The following is a 7338-nucleotide window of genomic DNA, read 5'->3' as shown; positions in this document are numbered from 1 at the left end:
AACATTGACAAAGAGGTTCTTCTTAGCCTTGATCACGTCAAAGTAGGTGGCATACTGAAACCGGTTCCAGAACGGGCGATTGACAAGGTTGGGTTCTTGGTCTTCCTCATATGGGTTGCGGCGATGCCTGTCCCAGAATTCCTTGCTAGTCATTTCAGTCACCTTCTTGCCACTTGGCTTCGGCCTGTTGGCAGTCTTCTTCTTGAGAGGAGGATTGGCACTTGAGGAAGCACCCACTGGCGGCGGTGGAGCACTAGAAGAACCACCTGCAGCCTCAGATGTGCGGTACCGCTTTGACGTTGAACGCCCGGGGTTGACACGGCGGACTTGCTGCTCAGGATGTTCATCACCTGGAACCAAACATACAGACACACGAAACAATCAGAAGGAATGATCAAAACCAAATAAACACAACAAATATGGATCAACATGTGGTAGGAAATGATGGAACTGGGCATCCGGCGGTAGTACCGTGCCTGCACAGCGGCAGTACCACACCAGCGGTAGTACCGCGCCAGATGGGCGGTAGTACCGCCCGAGATGGGGCACAGAGGATTCCTACTGCCGTGGTCAGATCCGGCACTACCGGGGATGCCAAATTCAAAAATAAACCTACCAAACATCAATCCAAAGAGTCTAGTTGCCTTCTCCAACCTACTCAAGCCTAGATTTGGCCAAAAATCTAGAGATGCAACCACTATTGCCCCTAAAACGCGAGATCTGAAAACTAGACAAGAAGAGAAGAGGAACGGGGGCAATACCAGCATCCATGGCAAGAGGACGAGGTGGGGATCGACTCCACCGAAGGAAATGGAGAGGAACGGTCCGGAGACGGAGGGCCGCCGGAGCCCTCCCGCGGCGAGATGACGCTGGAGAGAGAGGAAGAGGAATGAGGGGACGAAGCAAATGGGTATGGGGGAGGAAACCACCCCTGCCCACGACTTAACCCCCTGGCCCCGCCCCTCAGCGGTAGTACCGTGGTGATGGGCGGTAGTACCGCTCAGCGGTAGTACCGTGGTGATGAGCGGTAGTACCGCTCCAGCGGTAGTACCGCGCCTTCACAACGGTAGTACCGCCCAACGCAACTCAAAACAAGACTCAACACCTATGGCACAAAAAGAAAAGAAGGGAAACGACGGCAAGAGAAGAAAACCAACACAAAGCAACAAGAGCACCAACACGAGAACAAGACCCACACACCTCTACACGAGAGGGCGGTGGCCGAGGCCACCTATGTTTGAGTCAATTGGTATGGCACCGCGAAGAATTATCCTTGGGACCATGACCAAAACTCGTCTTTGAAGCACAAGTACCATAAAAAATGGCTAATGTGAAAGAGTGAGATTAGTTTATGCATTATGGGGGGAGGAAGAGTTCATTGAGAGAACACCACTCCCCCTATGTCCATGCCTACACCTAGACAAGAATGCATGATGAATGTGAGGGGTGTGCAAAGGTTCAAACCACATTGCTCGAATCAATGATATTTAGCTCATGCCTTAACTCGCGAAATCTTGCTTCATCCAATGGCTTCGTGAAAATATCTGCAAGGTTATCATGAGTGTTGACATAGTTGAGCTTGATCTCCCCTCGCCTAATATGATCCCGGATGAAGTGATACCGAATCTCAATATGCTTCGTCTTGAAGTGTTGCACCGGGTTGAGAGAAATCTTGATGGCACTTTCATTGTCACACCAAAGAGGCACTTTGTCACAAATGACACCGTAATCCTTTAAAGTTTGCCTCATCCATAAGAGTTGTGCACAACAACTCCCGGCCGCCACATACTCCGCCTCGGTGGACGAGAGAGACACACAACTTTGCTTTTTAGAAGACCAACTTACCAAAGAGCAACCAAGAAATTGGCACCCTCCGGAAGTGGACTTCCTATCCACTTTGTCTCCCGCCCAATCGGAGTCCGAATAACCTACAAGCTTAAAGTTTGCTCCTCTTGGGTACCATAAGCCAAAGTTTGGGGTATGCGCCAAATATCGAAAGATTCGCTTGACCGCCACAAAGTGGCTTTCCTTAGGTGCGGCTTGAAACCGTGCACAAATTCCCACACTCAACATGATATCTGGTCTAAATGCACAAAGGTAAAGCAAGGATCCAATCATGGAGCGATATACCTTTTGATCCACCGCTTTACCATTGGGATCAATGTCAAGTTGGCACTTGGTGGGCATTGGAGTGGAAGCCGGCTTGACATCACTTAGCTTGAATCTCTTTAGCATGTCTTGAGTGTATTTGGCTTGGTTGATGAAGGTTCCTTCTCTTCTTTGTTTGATTTCGAATCCGAGAAAGAACTTCAACTCTCCCATCATAGACATCTTGAACTTTGAGGTCATGAGAGCGGCAAATTCTTCATTGAAGGCTTTGTTAGGGGAACCAAAAATAATATCATCAACATATAGTTGGCACACAAACAACTCCCCTTTGACCTTCTTAGTAAAAAGAGTGGGGTCGATTTTCCCGATTTCGAATCCACGATCTTGTAACAACTCCGTAAGATGCTCATACCACGCACGTGGGGCTTGTTTAAGGCCATAGAGCGCCTTGTGGAGTTGATACACATGATCGGGGAAATAGGGATCTTCGAACCCGGGGGGTTGTTTGACATACACCAACTCATTTATGGGACCATTAAGAAAAGCACTCTTCACATCCATTTGTTGCAACGTGAAATTATGATGAGAAGCATAAGCAATCAACAAACGAATAGATTCAAGGCGAGCGACGGGGGCAAAGGTTTCACCGTAGTCGATACCCTCGACTTGGGAGTAGCCTTGTGCCACCAAACGAGCCTTGTTGCGAACAATGATCCCATGAGCATCTTGCTTGTTCTTGAATATCCACTTGGTTCCTATGACATTATGGTTCCCGGTTGGCCTTGGCACTAATTTCCACACTTGGTTATGTTCGAAGTTGTTGAGTTCTTCGTGCATGGCATTGAGCCAATCTGGGTCCTCGAGCGCTTCATAAACCTTTTGGGGTTCGACACAAGAAACAAACGCATGATGTTCACAATAGTTTGCTAATTGTCTATGAGTGCTTACCCCCTTTCTTAGGCTTCCAACCACATTCTCCATGAGATGACCTTTGGTGGTGAGCTTGGAAGCGATCTTAGCGGCACGACGCTCCAATTCCTCCTCGAAAGTGAAACGAGGAGGGGTTACTTGATCATCTTGAGCGTTGTCTTGAGCTTGTCCTTGATCTTGAACTTGCTCGAGGGGGAGAACTTGACCTTGGGCATCATTTGGTGGATCACCACCATCTCGAGGTTGATCTTGCCCTTGATCTTGTTCATGAGGTTGAGAGCCTTCACTTTGTTCTTCGGAAGCGTGTGGGTCTTGAGTTGGTGATGGCTCCACTTGAGTGGAGCATTGTCCTTCTCCTTCGGCCACAAGGGGTTCCTCAATGGGTAGGATATAACCAACACCCATTCTTCTTATGGTTGGGGAGGAATTTCATCACCTACATCACAAGTACCACTTTGCTCCACTTGGGAACCGTTATTCTCATCAAACTCCATGTTACACGTCTCCTCAATAAGTCCCGTGGCCTTATTGAGAACACGGTAAGCATGGGATTTTGTAGCATAACCAACAAATATGCCCTCATGAGGTCTAGACTCAAATTTAGACAAACGAACACCTTTCTTGAGAATGAAACACTTACACCCGAAGACCCGAAAGTACTTGAGATTGGGCTTGTTGCCGGTGAGTATCTCATATGGAGTCTTGTTCAAGCCTTTGCGGAGATAGAGCCGATTTGAAGCATGACACGCGGTGTTGATGGCTTCGGCCCAAAAGTTGTATGGAGACTTGAACTCCGCCATCATTGTCCTTGCCGCATCCATCAACGTCCGGTTCTTCCTCTCCGCAACACCATTTTGTTGAGGGGTGTAAGGTGCGGAATATTGATGCTTGATCCCCTCATCACTAAGAAACTCATCCAAGGTGTAGTTTTTGAACTCGGTGCCGTTGTCACTTCTTATTGTCAAGATCTTTGCATTGTGTTGACGTTGGGCTTCATTTGCAAAGTCAATGACGGTTTGTTGGGTCTCACTCTTCCTCTTGAAGAAATACACCCAAGTGTATCTTGAATAGTCATCCACAATTACCAAGCAATACTTTCTACCCCCAAGACTATCAAAGGATGGAGGCCCAAAGAGATCCAAATGAAGGAGCTCCAAAGGCCTCTTCGAGTAAATGAGAGTCGTGGGAGGGTGAGCCTTCTCATGAAGCTTTCCTTCGATAAAGCACTGCAAGCACGATCTTTAGCAAAACTAACATTCGTTAGTCCACGGACATGGTCCCCCTTGAGAAGACTTTGCAAAGATCTCATATTGACATGGGCTAAACGGCGATGCCAAAGCCATCCCACGTCAACTTTAGCCATTAGGCATGTCGCGGTCTTAGTGGGTCACTCCGAAAATTTAATCACATAGAGACCGTTCTCGACATGCCCAACAAAGGCTACTTTAAGAGTCTTGCTCCACAAGAGGGCCACAGTATCAATATCAAAGAAAGTGGCAAAGCCCATGGTAGCAAGTTGACGAACGGAAAGTAACTTGTATGCAAGGGACTCAACTAGCATGACCTTCTCGATCGTGAGATCATGAGAAATGACAACTTTGCCGAGTCCCAATACCTTAGAAGACGAGGCATCACCCCACTCGACATTGGTGGGCATAGATGGAATCTTGTGCACGTCCACCACCAAGTCCTTGCTTCCGGTCATATGATTGTAGCTCCACTGTCGAGCAACCATGACCCCCCCCGGAAGCAAACACCTACAAGAGATCAATGCTTGGTTTTAGGTACCCATTTTGTAATGGGTCCTTTGATGTTAGTAACAAGGGTCTTAGGAACCCAAATGGACCACTCAATATACTCATGAGGAGAACCAACAAATTTGGCATAAACATGCCCATCACTTGCACGACATAACACATAAGAAGGATTAAAGTCGCCGGCTTTGTTGGATGGGGTGGTATTGCCCTTCTTGACACCGTCACCCTTCGCATTGTTCTTCTTCTCCTTGGAAGCACCCTCTCCCTCCTTCACAAAAGTTTGCTTGAGAGGAGGAGGTCGTTTTGTCTTGTCATTCTTCTTGTTCTTGGGCTTGGGTGCGAACCCAATCCCCTCCTTGGCCACAACTTCCTTTTGGTTTCTCAAAAGGTCGTTGAGGTTCTTCTCACCTTGTATGCATGACATAAGGCCTTTCTCAAGTTGCTCCTTCAACTTAGCATTCTCCTCAACAAGATGCACATGCTCACAACAAGGGTTAGTAGCATTTGCATTATCAATTAACACCATATGAGGAAAGGTGGCTTTCTCCTTAGTTAGCTTTACTTGGAGTTGATCATGAGACTCCTTGAGGCTAGCATGAACGCCCTTCAAGACTTTGTGAGCCTTGTCGAGAATGTCAAACTCCTCTTTAAGTCTAGCAAGATCAACCCCAAGTTTTGCCTTCTCGGAGTTTAGCACACGAGACACAACAAGAGCATGATCAAGATCTTTCTTTAACTTAGCATGATCATCGTTGTATGACTCCTCAAGAGCCAAACGAAGACCACGCTCTTTGTCAAGAGCATTGGAAAGATCCGAAATCTCATTGGCATAGTCACGACTATGCCCCTCCATCTTAGAGATGGTATCTTCGTGAGCCTCGATCATGTCATTGGCTTCACCAAGTTGTTCCAAGAGAGCAACGAAGTGCTTCTTGGATTTACCCTTGAGTTTACCCATAAAGATCTCAAACTCATTTTCCTCCACATTTGTCCCCTCATGTTCATCAATGCTATCCGTCGAAGAAGGATGATTAATGATGGTAGTTTTGATGTTGGAGGTTACCTTATTGGTGGCTTTCGCCATGAGGCACTTGGCGGTGATGTTCTCATTGGGTGAGTCGAAGAGAGACACCCGTGGAGTCTTCGCAATGGCAACGGAGGCCATGGAAACCGACTCACCATCTTCATCATCGTCATCATCCTCATTGTAATCTTCTTGTACCACCAACGCCTTGGGAGGAGTCTTCTTGGTGAAGTTGCTCTTGTTGGGGAACGACTTGGCCTTGTCCTTTCTAATGAGCTTGCCACCATTGTCTTCCCTCTTCTCGTAAGGGCACTCCACAACAAAGTGGCTCACATTACCACAATTGAAGCAAGTCCTCACTCGTTGCTTGCCCTTTGCGCCACTTGAATTGCTCTTGTTGAAGTTTGGCCTTGTGTTCTTCTTGCTCCAAAATTGCCTTGAAGCAAGAGCCATGTGTTCATGATAGGCATACTTCGTATCTTCGAGGTTGCCCTCCTCTTCTTCCTCTTCCTCCATACTAGCCTTGGCCCTTAGGGCAAGGTTGGGCTTCTTTACTCTTTGAGAGCGAAGAACCGCATTGTCGGCGGTCTTGTCCAAGATGCTCATAGCAACAAACTCATCCAACACTTCACTGGATGACAAGGTGTGGAAGTCCGGCCTTTGACGAAGTACGGAGGACATGGCTTTGTGGTAGGGCATCATTGCCTTGATGAATTTGCGCTTGATCCAATTGTCATCCGTGTCCTTACTTCCATGATCTCGGAGAGAGACCGCGAGTTTGGTTACTCTCCGAAAAAGCTCACGAGGTTCTTCATCTTCTTTCATTGCAAACTCGTCGGCTTCATCTTGCACCACTTCATAGTTGGAGCGTTGAATGCTTGCGCTTCCCCGATAGAGGGAAACAACTTGGAGCCAAGCATCTTTGGCCACGGTGTAAGGCTGGAGATGAGGAAGATCTTCGGGTGGGATTGCTTCTTGGATGATGAAGAGAGCATTCTCATTGAATTGATGATCCACAACTTCTCTAGGAGTGAAGTTACTTCGGTCATGCGGATAAAAGCCTTCTTCAATGATTCTCCAAAGGTTAGTGTTCACATGATTTAAATGACGCTTAAAACGATAGACCCAAGAATCAAAATCTACATTCTTCTCAATCTTAGGGGCCGGACCGGCATGATTCAAATGAGTGGAAGGGAGCGGTCCACCATAGACAGGTGGAGGTTCCACATGGGCAAAGCTGCCGGTCCCATTTTTACCACTAGAAGAAGGAGCTTTCTCGCTAGTAGCTTCCCCCTTGTCGGAGGTATCATCCGTCACCTTGTTAGCGGGATCACCCACTTTCAACGGTGCGGTGGAAAGTTTAAGCCCTTCTAAGAATTTATTAAACATGCTTTCGACCTTGGTCGTCATGGTGGTTTTCAATGTGTCCAACGCCACATTGAATTCCTCACGAGAGACCGCGGTTCCCCCATCTCCCGTAGACGAGACCGGATTCACACCGGAGTGCTCCTCCACACC

Source organism: Triticum aestivum, chromosome 4D (assembly GCF_018294505.1).
Source record: "Triticum aestivum cultivar Chinese Spring chromosome 4D, IWGSC CS RefSeq v2.1, whole genome shotgun sequence".
Taxonomy (NCBI): domain Eukaryota; kingdom Viridiplantae; phylum Streptophyta; class Magnoliopsida; order Poales; family Poaceae; genus Triticum; species Triticum aestivum.
The sequence above is the reverse complement of the archived record's forward strand: the minus strand, read 5'-3'. Positions refer to the sequence as shown.